This window comes from Loxodonta africana, chromosome 3 (assembly GCF_030014295.1).
Source record: "Loxodonta africana isolate mLoxAfr1 chromosome 3, mLoxAfr1.hap2, whole genome shotgun sequence".
NCBI classification, from domain to species: domain Eukaryota; kingdom Metazoa; phylum Chordata; class Mammalia; order Proboscidea; family Elephantidae; genus Loxodonta; species Loxodonta africana.
In genome coordinates this window covers 129,305,361-129,320,521 of record NC_087344.1, presented here as the reverse complement: position 1 = coordinate 129,320,521, position 15,161 = coordinate 129,305,361, and the positions used below count along the sequence as shown (strand labels likewise).

At 38.4% G+C, this 15,161-nt stretch overlaps 1 protein-coding gene across 6 annotated transcripts in view; it reads left to right on the top strand.

Moving 5' to 3' along the window:
* The window catches only part of MCOLN2 (mucolipin TRP cation channel 2), an 80,634-nt gene that overhangs the window by 3,605 nt on the left and 61,868 nt on the right, over nucleotides 1-15,161 (top strand). Inside the window, exon 1 of one of the 6 annotated variants that reach the window (XM_064282175.1) lies at nucleotides 6,390-7,745. The exons of the other annotated variants lie outside the window; for them this stretch is intronic. The gene's annotated coding sequence lies outside the window, so the exon portion shown is untranslated. Of the gene's footprint in view, nucleotides 1-6,389; nucleotides 7,746-15,161 lie in introns of those variants that run through there. 6 annotated transcript variants of the gene reach the window in all.

Here is a 15,161-nt window from a genome sequence, read left to right as displayed (position 1 = left end):
AGGCCAATTAACTAGGATATCTCATGAAACCATGACTCTCTACCTCCAAACCAAGGAACCAAATCATAAGCAGTCTCAGCAGCTTTTTTTTTCATTGTTGTAAATGTATCTATCACACTTTTTTATTTTGATTTTTTAAATTGAGTGAATACCCCTTTCCCTCCCTCCCTCCCCACTCTCATAACCATCAAAGAATGTTTTCTTCTGTGTTTAAACCTTTTCTTGAGTTCTTACAGTAGTGGTCTCATACAATATTTGTCCTTTTGCAACTGATAATTTCAGTCAGCGTAATGCCTTCCAGATTCGTCCATGTTTATGAGATGTTTCATGGATTCATTGTTCTTTATTGTTGCATGGTATTCCACTGTGTGAATTTACCATAGTTTATCCATTCATCCGTTGATGGGCACCTTGGTTGCTTCCATCTTTTTGCTATTATAAACAGTGCTACAATGACCATGGGTGTGCATATATCTGTTCGGGTAAAGGCTCTTATTTCTCTAGGATATATTCCAAGGAGTGGGATTGCTGGATCATATGGTAGTCCTATTTCTAGCTTTTTGTTTAGCTGTGCAACCCTACCCATAATAAATGTGACATTTCCATTGCTGATAATCTCCTTTCTCTCCTTCCCTCCCACCCCTAAAAAAGAAAAAAAAAAAACAACAACCCATTGCCATCAAGGCAACCCCTAATAACGACTAATAAAATTTGGTCTGTATACATTTGCCTTTTCTTGTCTTTTTATATAAGTGAGGCCATACAATCTTTGTCCTTTTGTCATTGGCTTATTTCTCTCAGCATATTGTCATCAGTCTCCATCCATATTGTAGCATGTACTGGCTAAGTAGTACTCCACTGTGTGTATGTTCCACATTTTATTTATCCATTCATCTTTTGATGGGCATTTAGGTCATTTCCACCTTCTAATAGCTATTATGAATAGTGCTGCAACAAACATTGGTTTACAAGTCTCTGTTTAAGTCTCTGCTTTCAAGTCTTTTGGGTATATACCTAGGAGTGGAATTACTGGGTCCTACAATAGTCTATTTTAGTTTTTTGAGGAACAGCCAGACTATTTTCCACAATGGCTATACCATTTGCATTCCCACCAGCAATGGATAAGGGTTCCAGTTTCCCCACATCCTCACCAACTTTTGTTATTTTTTATCTTAGCCATCCTAATAGGAGTGAAATGGTATCTTGTTGTTTTGATTTGTATCTCTCTGGTGGTTAATGCGAGCCCTGGTGGCTCAGTGGTTAAGAGCTTGATTGCTAACTAAAAGGTTGGTAGTTCTAATCCACCAGCTGCTCTTCAGAAACCAAGGGGGCAGTTCTAGTCTGTTTGTAGGGTCATTATGTGTCAAAATCAACTCAAAGGCAATGGGTTTGGTTTTGGTTTGGTGGCTGATGATGCTGAGCATATTTTTATGTGTTTGGTGGCCATTTGAATGTTCTCTTTGATGAAATGTCTATTCAAGTCCTTTGCCCATATTATGATTGGGTTACTTGTCTTTTAGTTGTTAAATCAAAATTTTATATGTATTTTGGTTATTAGATTCTTGTTGGATATTTGGTTTCCAAAGATATTCTCCTAGTTGGTAGCTTGTCTTTTCTTTTTTTGGTAAAGTTTTTTGATAGAAAAATGTTTTTAATTTTTATGAGACCCCATTTATTTATTTTGTCTTTTGCTGTTCTTCTGATTTTACGTTAGATAATCCATTGTTGAAAGGTAGGCCAGACAACATTGCCCCTGCATTTTCTTCTAAGAGTTTTATGGTTTTAGTTTGTACATTTATGTCTTTAACCCATTTTGAATGTATTTTTGTGTATGGTGTGAGGCATGGATCCTGTTTCTTTTTTCTGCATGTGGAAATCCGATTTTCCCAGCACCATTTATTGAAGAGACCCTTCTTTCCCCACTGAATGGACTTAGCACCCTTGTCAAAAATCAATTGACCATAGATGTGTGGGTTTATTTCTGGACTCTTAATTCTATTCCATTGGCCTGTATGTCTATTGATATACCACTACCATGCTATTTTGATGACTGTAGCTATATAGTATTTTTTAAAATCAGGAAGTGTGAGCCCTCTGATTTTGTTCTTCCCTTTCAACATTGCTTTAGGTATTTGGGGCTTCTTGCCATGAAATTGAGGGTTAGTTTTTCTATTTTTGTAAAGAAAGCTGTTGGAATTTTTATTGGGATTGCATTGAATCTATGGATAGCTTTGGGTGGTGTTAATACCTTAACAATATTAAATCTTTCAATCCATGAACATGGAACATCTTTCCATTTATTTAAGTCATCTTTAATACCTTTCAGCAGTGTTTTATACTTTTCATTGTATAAGTCCTTCATGTCCCTGGTTAAACTTATTACTAGGTATTTTATTCTCTTAGTCGCTATTGTAAATGGAGTTGTTTCCCTGATTTCCCTTTCAGATTTCTCATTGCTGTATAGAAACCCAACTAATTTTTATTTGTTGACCTTGTACCCTGCAAATTTGCTGATTCCTCTATTAGCTCTGGAAGTTTTCTTGTGTACTCTTTGAGATTTTCTATATATAGGTTCATATCATCCACAAATATAGATAATTTTACTTTTTCTTTTCCAATATGGATACCTTTTATTTCTTTTTCTTGTCTTATTGCTCTGGCTAGGCCTTCTAATACAATATTGAATGGAAGTGGTGACAGCAAGCACCCTTGTCTTGTTCCCAGCTCAGGGGAAAGCTCTCATTCTTTCTCTATTACGTATAACGTTGGCTGCTGGCTTTTCATATATGCCCTAAATTATATTGAGGAATTTCCTGTCTTTTCCAATCTTATTTAGGATTTTCATCAAGAAAAGGTGTTGGATTTTATTAAATTCCTTTTCCACATCCACAGAGATGATCATGTGGTTCTTTTCCTTTGTTCTATTGATGTGGCATATTGTGTTGATTGATTTTCTAATTCTGAACCACTCCTGCATCCCCAGAATAAATCCCACTTGGTCATGGTATATGTCTCTTTTAATATGCTGTTGGAGTCTGTTCACCAATATTTAGTAGATGATTCTTGCATCTTTATTCATAAGAGATATTGGCCCATAGTTTTGTCTTCTTGTGTTGTCATTGTCTGGTTTGGTATCACAGTTATGTTTGCTTTGTAGAATGAATTAGGGAGTATTCCTTCCTTCTCTATCTTTTGGAAGAGTTTCAACAACACTGGTGTCAGTTCTTCTCTAAATGTTTGGTAAAATTCCCCAGTGAAGCCATCTGGTCCAGGACTTTTTTTTTGTTGGGAGGTTTTTGTTCACTGATTTGATCTCTACACTTGTTATGGGTCTGTTGAGACTTTCTATTTCCTCTTGAGTCAGTTTGGGTAGGATGTGTGCTTCTAAGAATTTGTCCATTTCATCTAGGTTATCCAGTTCATAATATTCTGTCATAATTCTCCTTATTTCTATGCAGTCACACGTAATGTCCCTTTTTTCATTTTTTATTTTGATTTGTATCTTTGTCAGTCTTGCTAAAGGTTTGTCAATTTTATTGATCTTTTCAAAGAACCACGTTCTGGTTTTATTGATCCTTTCTATTGGTCTGTGTTCGATTTTATTTATTTCTGTTCTGATCTTTGTTATTTTCTTTCTTCTGGTAGGTTTAGGTTTGGTTTACTCTTCTCTTTCTAGTTCCTGGAGTTGTCAAGTTAGGCTGTTAATTTGAGATCTTTCTTCTTTTTTTATGTAGGTATTTATTGTTATAGGTTTCCCTCTGAGTACTGCCTTTGTTGCATCCCATATGTTTTAGTATTTTGTGCTTTCATTTTCATTTGACTAAGAAATTTGTGATTTCTCTTTTGATTTCTTCCTTGACCTGTTGGTGGCTTAATAGTGTGTTGTTTAATTTCCATATGTTTGTGTATTTTTCAGGGTTTTTTTTTCTTTCTGTTATTGATTTCTAGTTTCAGTCCATTGTGGTCAGAGAAAATACTTTGTATGATTTCAGTTTTTAAAAAATTTATCAGGACTTGCTTTGTGACCAAAATGTCGTCTTTCTTGGAGAATGATCCATGTGCACTGGAGTAGAATGTGTATTGGGCTGTTTTAGGGTGGAGTGTTCTATAGATGTCTGTTAAGTTTAGTTGGTTTACAGTCATTCAGGTCCTCTGTTTCCTTGTTGATATTCTTTCTAGATGTTTTATCAAATATTTAAAGTAGTACCTTATATTCTCCAGCTATTAATGTAGTACTATCTATTTCTCTCTTCAATTCTATGAGTGTTTGCTGTATATATTTAGGTGCCCCAATGTTGGGTGCATATATATTTATGATTGTTAAATCTTCTTGATTATTTGACCCTTTTATCGTTATATAATCTCCATCTTTATGTCTTTGGACAGATTTTGTCTTAAAGTCTACTTTGTCTGATATTAAGGTTGCCACTTTTTTTACCCTAGCTCTCTTTTGGTTGTTATTTGCTGCTGTGATAGAAATACCACGTGTGGGTAGCTTTAAAGAACATAAATGCATTTTCTCACAATTGTGGAAGCTCAAAGTTCAAATTAGGGTTTTGGCTGTGTTGATTTCTTTCTTATCAATAGCCCTGGGTGTTCCTTGGTACCTTGGTGTTTCTTGGCTTATAAATTTTTCACATGGCATTACTTGGCTTATGATTTTTCACATGGCATCTGTCTTCCCCTTTGTATGTTGTCTCTGTATCCATTCTGGTCTTTTTATAACTCAGAAGTGATAAGGTTTAGAAACCAGTCCGTACTGTTATGGTCACCTTAGCATAACAAAAGAAAATCCTATGTCCAAACAGGATCACCTCCACTGATATAAGGCCCAGGAAATTAACACATATTTTGGGGGGATACAGCTCAATCCATAACATCACCTCTGTGGTGTTCTAACCAAGTAGCACAAATTTCGGGAAATCTGGTAGCTTCTTCCTTATTAAATCTGACTTCTTTTGAAATTTTAGCTCATCTTGCATTTCATACTTTAAGAAGAACCAAGGCCCATTAATGCTTTAAATTCCCATTGTCATGAACTTCCCACTATTATGGATTGAATTGTGTTCCCCCAAAATATGTGTTGGAATCCTAACCCCTGTACCTGTATATGTAGTCCTGTTAGCCATCAGGCTTTTCTTTGTTACGTTAATGAGGCCATAGCAGTGTAGGGTGTGTCCTAAACCTAATTGCCTTTGAGTTATAAAAAGAGCAGATTAGACACAGGGACAAAGCACATACAGGGCAAGATAGATGCCATGAGAAGATGGCCAAGGAACCAAGGAATGCCTGGGGCTATTGACAAGAAAGGGCTGGATACCTGGTTTGGATTTTTTGGTCTCCAGAACTGTGAGAAAATTAGTTTCTGTTCATTAAAGCCCCCACTTGTGATATTTGTGTCACAACAGCACTAGGAAACTAAGACATACACTCTTCACTTTTAGCAAATCTTCCATAGACAAGGTTTTGTGGCCTGGACCCTTTAAAAACAGGCACATCTCCCACCCTTTCCCTGACTATTCCTGTGCAGAGGCCATCATAATAGTGTTAACTTTATGTAATCTCCTGTACAGGTAGTCCCCCGTTTATTATGAGGCCCTGTTCCTATGACTCGTAAGTCGGTTCTGATGTAACTTCACAACCTTTTTTTTTAGTTTTCTTTATTATCAGGATCGTTATAAATCCGATCTTTGAACACCTGCAAGTGAACATCTGAGAGTGAAAAAAAAAAAAAATTTTTTTTTTTTTTGCAAATTACCAGCTGCAGCATTGTATGTAGATGTACACACACACACACACACACACACACACACACACACAAACTAATACAGGCGGTTGTAAGTGCAGTTTGTTGTAACTTGAATTTGTCGTAAGCCGGGGACTACCTGTACTTAAAAACTGGTAAGTCTTGATGAAGTATTTGAGGAGGTCACGGTTTTTTAACCCAAGGAAGAGTGTATTGAAATGTTGCTTTGAACAATAAAATAATAAACATAAAATATCTTAATGAAGCAAGTAAGAAAATTGGGAGGCACAAATGTTGTACAGGGTGGCAGAATATATAAAATTGAAAGTCAGGGACGATCCTGTGTACAAGCAAGTCTCTTGGTTAGGTATCTATTAGTGAAGTGAAACTGAGAATAAGACAATTTTTAAAACTTAGTGAAAAAAAAACAGGTGGTTTCTTGTAGCTACAGTTTTCAAAGTAAAAATAGTGGCCAAGGAAAAATCTCTGGGCTGTAAAAGTTAGAGGTCATGTCTTCTCTGAGGTTGGATTGTTCTTTTTAGCTGAGGCAAGGAGTGGAAGTTCCATGTGTCAGTTCTGAACAATTAAATAACCCTTCTAGTGAGCTTTTACGTCACACGTCAAGGGCTTTATGAAGAAAAAATAATTTTATTTTCAAATTTCATTTTTGCTATCAAATTGCATTTTTTTAGTATCAAGTATTTAAGCTAGGGCTTCATACTGGTTCAGTCATGGCCAGTGAAGTGAAACCAGAACAGACCTGAATTTTTATAATTTGGGTGATCTGGAACAATAATCCAGAATGGGAAAAATTTCAGGTTGAAGCCCTGGAATGGAAGACTTGGAAAAGGCATAGTGAATCCTTTCAGGAGCCTCATGAGTAAAATTGGATTATTGGCAGGACTGTGGAGAGCAGCACACAATCAAAGTGGCACAGTCAGCTGCCTTCTTTGAGCGGGGGCACTGGTGTTTCCTACTCTGCTCAAAATCTGATGGGCAAGACATTAGGTTGCTATTCAACGCATACGCTGTCCTTGTTTTCTAGGAGGGAGATTAAGTTTCTCACATTCCGGTTATCAGTCCGGTTCACCCAAATTTTAAAAATTCAGGTCTGTTCTGGTTTTGCTTCCTTGGCCATGACTGAACCAGGAAGAACCGGTTTGAAGCCCTGGTTTAAGCCATGTTTTTGATTTGTTTGTTTGTTTTGTCATTTTTTTCCTCTTCCCACTTTCTCAACCTACTTCTAGTTGAGCTTTCTACTCTGTTTTGAGCTTGGGCCTCAGCCTCCTTTTCCCTGGCCTAAGGAGACTGCCTTGGGGGGCACGTTGCTGGAATTCTTTTACCCTCAGTTGGGCGAACAGCTTTCTTTCTTCTTTGAAGGTTATTTTTTTGTTGTCTTTCCTTGAGCACAGTTTTGTGATTTCAGCTTAAAACCTCTGTCAGACTATACGGGTAGTGGTAACACTGCTAACTGAAGGGTTGGTGGTTCAACTTCATCCACAGGTGGCTCGCAAGAAAGGCTTGACAATCTACTTCTGAAAATCAGCCATTGAAAACGCAAGAACACAGCTCTACTCTCACACACGTGGGAGTTGCCATGAATCTGAATCAACTCCTGCAATTGGTTGTTTTTTTAGTGATGCTAAAGATACTGCAAAACTGTCCTTTTTTATCACTCTAGAAGACAACAATTTAAATGGTAGACATCTAAACTTTTTCAAAATTGTGGTTAAGTGTATGACTGCTAACCGAAAGTTGGTGGTTCAACCCACCAGCAGCTCTGTGGGAGAAAGACCTGGCAATCTGCTTCCGTAAAGATTACAGCCTAGAGAACTCTATGAGGCAGTTCTACTCTGTCACAAGGGGTCACTATGAGTTGGAATCGACTCAACAGCACCCAACAACAATAACAACATACCAAAGAGAGAGACCTGCTAGAGACAGGGCGAATCTAGGGATTGACCAATGTGTCACTGAGGTGGGCTTGTCCAAAAATAAGGTAAACTCACTGCTTTGAGTAAAAAGTTAATTATAACTTTCTAACTTCCTTAAATTTTACTCTTAGATTCGTCAGCTGTCTTTATTAAGGTATCTACTAAATATCCTATTAAAACTGGTAGCACTTACTGAAAATGTTAGAGAAATAAAAGCATAAGAAAATGCCATAACTTCAGTCATCTTCCCCAGCTTTAATTGCATTTGGAATTCTGTATTACTGAGAAACGGAGTTTCTGTTATCTCTGCCCCAGGGAGCTTATCTTCAGTGTTTTCAAGTATAGTGTGGCTTGTTGGGGACAAGCACTTTAAAAATGTGCAGTCACAGTTCTGCTTTCTTTCCTGGTGGCCTGAGGCAGCCACTGGGAGATCGGAGATGATTTTAGGAACTTACTGGGACAGTTTTCTTTAGGGAAATTCCTGAATGTTTTAGTGTGCTCATCTTTGTGGGTATCTCTTTATGGGAAAATGAAAATCTCTGATGGCTTTCCTTTGTGGTACTTTTGGCGATCAGAACAACCATGTCATTTATGTTCTAAGAACTGTGCTAAAGAGGTTTCAGCTTAAAACACCTGTTGGACAATAATTTTTACCTTATTTTTTTTTTAATCAGTTGCCATCAACTTCCTTTACTTGAGGTCCAGCTACCCCAGAGCCTCAGCTAACTGAACATTTTTTTCTTTTGTGAGACAAGAAAGTCATGAGGAAATTAGTTCATAGGAAGAATTGGTATGAAAAAGCGATGTGGAGGTTGTTAGAGTCAAACCAAGGTCTTCCGTCTGCAGATGGTCCTGTGGCGTTTGCCCTGGAGCCACTGTGGGCATTGCTGTAGAAACACTGAATTTTTGTCTCTGCTGTTAACTCACTGGTCTCCCACCCCTCCCTCAACACAAACTAAGGGCAGAGAAATGTCTGATTACCTAAATACATATTAGACTTTCTTCCTGATAGCTTATTTTTAACTCAATAATTCACACATGTTCATCAAAAATCAAGAAAATAAGGAAAACTCAATGAATAAAATTAAGATTACCTAACCTGGGAAGGAACCCTGGTGGTACAGTGATTAAGCACTTGGCTGCGAACTGTAAAGTCAGCAGTTCGAACGCACAAGCCACTCCTAGGGAGAAAGATGTGGCTGTCAGTTTTTGTAAAGATTATAGCCTTGGAAACCCTATGGGGCAATCTTTTTTTTTTTTTTAGGGTCGCTATGAGTTGGAATGGACTTCAACAGCGACAGGTTTGGTTTTTGTTTATAGTACCTGAGTCGACTTTAGGGCACTGGGTTTTTGGGACCTGAGTGGTGCAAACGGTTACGCGCTTGACTATTAACTGAAAAATTAGCAGTTGGAACCCACCCAGAGGTGCCTTGGAAGAAAGGCCTGGAGATCTGCTTTTGAAAGGTCATAGCCATGAAAACACTACGGAGTGTAGTTCTACTCTGAAGGACATGGGCTCGCCATGAGTCAGAATCGACTCCGGAGGTTACCAACCTCTTTTTGATGGTTTATGCCTGTAGGGTTGCTAGGAGTCAGAATTGAATTGCCAGCAATAGGTTTGGTTTGATTTTATAAACAGATAAAATCCAGACATTTTGGGAGATGGGATCTCAATGTATCTATTCTGTAACTTACTTTAAAAAAATTTAACATTATACACATCTTCAAGTCAGTACAAAGTTACAAATAGCTGCAATTGAAATTTTTGTAACCGTATCTTTCTGACCTGGTATTTTAAAATTTGTGGTATAAATCCATAGAGGTTCAATTCTTATTTATATATTATCACAGATACTTTTACAGTGTCCTTTAAAATATTACATTTCCTTCAAGAGTTTTACTTTTTTCATTCTTGATAAAAAGAATTTTTTTTTTAATTTTACCTATTATTACTAAATATTTGCTATTGTTGTTAAATGTTCATTGGCCTGCTTAAATCCTTAACCTATTATTATTACAAGTTGTCTTTTTTTTTTTAATTATTAATAGTTTGGAACTCTCTACAGGTAATAGAGTGTAAACTCTTGCCTTTTTAAATTTGGCTTTTTCTCCCAGCCTGTGTGTTGGTCTGTTAGTTTTTTAAAGTCTTACATTTTTGTGTTAAGATCTGTCAGTTTTCATGGCTTCTGAATTATGTCATGCTTAGAAAGGCATGTTAAACTGTAAATTTTGTTTTTATGTTTTGTTTCAGGGAGCACTCATTTTCTCCCTCCCAAATAGTTAGCAGATCATCATGATACAGTTCACCAAATAATCATTCTTTGGAAAGACATTAGGAATAGTGAATAAAACAAAATGAAGTTTATTGTCAGCAAACTAAGCAACTAAATTACCTAAAACCTTCTAATGTATCTTGCTAAGTGATATATATATATATATATACATATATTTATTTTATTGTGATAAAATATATATAACATAAAATTTGCCATTCAAACCATTTTAAGGATACAATTCAGTAACATTAATTATATTCACAGTGTTGTACAACCTTAACCCATTGACCAAGCCCATTGCCATCGAGTCAATTCCAACCCATAGGGTCACTATGAGTATGGTACAACCTTTACCACTCAATGTATTTTTAGCTCAGTTTTTATTATCAATCTTTTGGACTTTCTAATATTATTATTATTAGTTAATCTTAAAGGTTACTGGCCAAGGAAAAGTTCTTGTTGTCAGAGTTGTCTTATTCCTTGACTCATTTTTTTTCCAACAAATATTTGTTGAACACGTATTATGTGTTAGGTAGCTTCCTGTATGCTGAGGGATATAGTGATAGACAACATAGCTGTTTTCATGAAGCCCTCTTGTAGGAAAGACCAATAAAGCTTTGTGATCTCTGTGGTGAAGAAACAAAGTAAGAAAAGAGGAAGTGGGAAGGCCACATTTGATAGAATGGTCAAGGAGCCCTCTCTAAAGAGGTGAATTTGATCCGAAAGCTGAAGGACAGGAAGGAGCCAGCTATGCAAGGAGCTGGGGAACAGCAGTAGGGTAGATGAAACAGCGTATGCCCAGAGTGGGGAATGTTCCAGGATCAGGAAGGAGGCTGTGGCATAGTGAGGACGGGGAAGAGAGGACATGGGATGAGGTAGGCAGGAGTCTTTTAGACAATAGGAGGGGGGTTGGCTTTTAATCAGAGAACTGCGGTTTTAAGCAGGGAAGTAATATCTGACCTATGATTTTAAATTCCCCTCTGGCTACTACATGCAGCATCAGGAAGCTGTTGCAGTAGTCTGGTGGGAGCTAATGGTGCTTGGACCCAGGAGGCTGCAGTGACTATAAAGATGAGAGATGGGACCACTCCATGATGTACTTTGAAGAAAGACTTGATAGACTGAATGTGAAAGTTGAGGAAAAGGGAAAATCAAATCATGCCTCTAGAACAGTGGTTCCCACCCTCTGCTGCACATTATAATCACCTGGGAAGCTTATACAAGCTCCTGATGCCCAGTTCACGCTTCACACTAATTAAATCAGAATGTCCAGGAGCTGGGAGCCAGGCATTGAAATCTTTTAAAAATCCTAAAATGAGTTTACTGTGCAGCCAAGGTGGAGAGACACTGACCGGGCTAGAGATTGTAGCTGAAGCATCCTGAATGTGCGCAGATCACTCTGTTGAGCAGATGGGTGGAGAAGAGCGTAGACAGTAATTTTGAGAAACCTATCGGACAAGCGGGTGGAGTTTCAAGGAAATGGTGGCTAAGGTTGTCTGTTCAAGAGAGAGGATTGGCTGGAGCTACAAGTATGGAAGTCCACAATTATGTAGATAGCATTTAAAGCTGCAGCACTAGACAAGCTCTTCTAGGGTAGCTGTTAGAGAATAGAAGAGCCCTGGACTGTGCTCCCTGACACTCTGGCATCAGGAAGTCAGATGGAGGAGGAAGAGGAAGAGCCAGCAAAGGAGACTGAGAGGTGCCCTGAGGTAGGAGGAAAACCCAGGGAGTGTGGTGATATCCTGGAAGCCAAGAGAAGGGGTTGTCCTACGGAGGTAGTGGTCAGCTGTATCAAATGCTGCCAAGCGAGTAAGGTAAGGCCCAAGAATTGTCTGTTGTAACCTGCAGGAGGAGGTGGTTCACGCTGAGAAGTGTCAACAAGTAGTAGGAATGGAAGCCCTGTGTTTGCTTTAGACAATCCGAAAGATGTTTGCTTTAGACAATCACAAAGATGACTTGAGGAAGGTGTTTAGTTCATGCCATTGGATGACTTTACTTGTTTGTTTTCTTCTCATTTCAATAACATCACCATTTAGAAGTCTCCTGAATTAATGGACTAGGATGGCTGTTATCTGCCAAATTGTCACACATTTTTAAATAAGAGGAATTATGTTTGAAATGTTAGTTTATTTGAGTGTAACAATGTTTATCTTTATTTCTGACCATCTTCAGAGATATTAAGAAATATTAATTCAGGCATCAAGAAAGAGCATTGGACAAGGGGGTCAGTAAAATTGGATTTTTGTAGTTCTGGACAAGTTGCAACCTCAGGGTACTGTAGTTGTCTAATTTGAAAAATGAGGAGGTGGGAACAAGTAACCTCTAAGGTAGAAGTTGTCAAAGTTGGTTGCACATTAGAATCACTTGGGGAACTTTAAAAAACTCCCCATGCCCAGACTTCATCCAGGTCAGAATCTCTGAGGGTGGGACCTGGGCCTCAGTATTTTTAAACCTCCCCAGGGGATTCCAGTGTGTAGCCAAGTTTGAAACCCATGGCTCTAAGGTCTCATCTAGCTCTAATACTGAATTATTCTATCCCTGATATTTTCAATCAGCAAAATCAGGAAGAAGGAGTGGGTATTGGGCAGGCAACTAGCAGTGTCTGTCACTCAAGGTCTCAGAGTTTTCCATCCATGCTTCGCTCACCAGAAGGGATTGAAGAATACCCTCCACCAAAATGAGGAAGTAAAGAAAGAGGCAGACATGAGATCCAGAAAACAGGGAGAATCCAGTTTAGGAAGTAGGTGAAGGGAATTTCCAAAGCAATATTGCTGAGTAGGAATTAGAAAGTAACCAGTGTAGACCAGGGCAGAAGGATGGCGGGGCGGGGAGGCGGGGGGAGGTTTCTAGGAATGATGTCAGGGGAAGAAAGGAATTGACAGAATATCTACTTGTTTAACTGTTTCGAAGGGAACTGTCAGATTCAGCCAGAGTTTGGAAATAAAGTCATCACTGGTGTTTAGGAAACTAAGCATAGGGGGAAAAAGGCAATTCCAGATAAAACAAATTTGTACAAGGAAGAATATAAAATCACGGTCTACTAATGGCTCAACTCTAAAGAATATCTGCGTATTCACTTCATTAAGTTCTAAACGTAATTTTAGCCAAAAATTTTATTAAAACCTTATTGGAAAAATGAGTGGAAAGGTGAAATATGTATGTTTAGGGGGGCAATCCATATGGAAAGTATGGATTTAACTCATAAATCCATACTTTCCATAGGAAGATTTAAATGGATATTTAAAGAGGAAAGCACAGTGGTCTAAGTATTATTTAGAAATATCAAAATAAATAACTGAAAATAGAACAGATAAAAGTGGTTGCCTTTAAGGATCAGAAATCAAGAGTGGGGTGAGGATCTGCTGTTTCATTGTAGTTCATTTCTAACCATTATGTTTGTTTAAAAAAAAAAAAGACAAAAGATGTTGGGGAAGTAGGCAGGGCCACATCATGCAGAGCTATGCAGATGTGGGTTTCTGGTTTGGGGGCCTGGAAGGCTGGTGGTCCCATTCCCTCACTGTGATGGTGGTCCCATTCACTCACTGTGATGGTGGTCCCATTCCCTCACTGTGATGGTGGTCCCATTCCCTCACTGTGATGGTGGTCCCATTCACTCACTGTGATGGTGGTCCCATTCCCTCACTGTGATGGTGGTCCCATTCCCTCACTGTGATGGTGGTCCCATTCCCTCACTGTGTTGGTGGTCCCATTCCCTCACTGTGATGGTGGTCCCATTCCCTCACTGTGATGATGGTCCCATTCCCTCACTGTGTTGGTGGTCCCATTCCCTCACTGTGATGGTGGTCCCATTCCCTCACTGTGATGGTGGTCCCATTCCCTCACTGTGATGGTGGTCCCATTCCCTCACTGTGTTGGTGGTCCCATTCACTCACTGTGATGGTGGTCCCATTCACTCACTGTGATGGTGGTCCCATTCACTCACTGTGATGGTGGTCCCATTCACTGTGATGGTGGTATCATTCACTGTGATGGTGGTGTCATTCACAGGAAGGTGAATAACTTTGGGAAGTGGTTCACCCTGCTTTCTCTGCCCCATTCCCTGTGACTAGTAAGAGATAGTTGTGAAGTTAAAAATATATATATATTCTGAATGGAATATTATTCAGCCATAAAAAGAAATGAAATTCTAACACATGCTACAACATGGATGAACCCTGAAAACATTATGCTGAGTGAAATGAGCCAGACGCAAAAGGACAAATATTGTAGGATTTCACTTATATGAAATATCTGGAATAGGCAAATGCATAGAGATAGAAAGTAGATAGTGCTTACCAGGGTCTGGAAGAGGAGGAATGGTGAGTTGTTTCTTAATAAGTACAGAGTTTCTGTTTGGAACAATGAAAAAATTTTAGAAATAAAGGCTGGTGATGGTTGCACAACATTGTGAATATAATTAATACCACTGAATTGTATACTTACAAGTGATTAAAATGGTAAGTTTTTTGTTATATATATCTTACCAGAATAAAATTTTTTAAATTATCAAATACAGAGTTAATGTCATGATGACTTAAGAATTCTTAAATAAAATAAAATATGTGGAAACTCAGAAATCTCAGGGATTATATTTCAAAAAATTTTCAGGAGCCCTGGTGGCACACTGATTAAGAGCTTGACTGCTAACAAAAAGGTCAGCAGTTCAAATCCACCAGCCCCTCCTTGGGAATCCTATGGGACAGTTCTACTCTGTCCTTTAGGGTCACTATGAGTCGAAATCGACTTGATGGCAATGGGTTTGGGTTTTATATTAAAAAAAAAAAAAATCTGTTCTAGTTGCCGCTACATCAATACATGATACCTAAACAGGTCTGGTGGGAAAGGAATGCCTGTCAAGGTTATTTTCTATTTTATTTGTTGGAGCTAGAGGAACAAACTTCAACTTCTCCAAAGCTAAGGGGCTTTATGGAACCCTGGTGGTACAGTGGTTAAGACTTGGATGCTAACTAAAATGTCAGCAGTTGGAATCCACCAGGCACTCCTTGGAAACCCTATGGGGCAGTTCTACTCTGTCCTATAGGGTCACTATGAGTTAGAATCGACTCAACAGCAATGGGTTTGGTTTTTTTGGGGAAAGGAGCTTTATAATATTAGCTGGGATAAGAAAAGAACAAACATGTTTAAGGTACGATCAGAGCTCTGAAACACAAGAGAAGGAGTCTCAAATATTTTTGATAAATTATC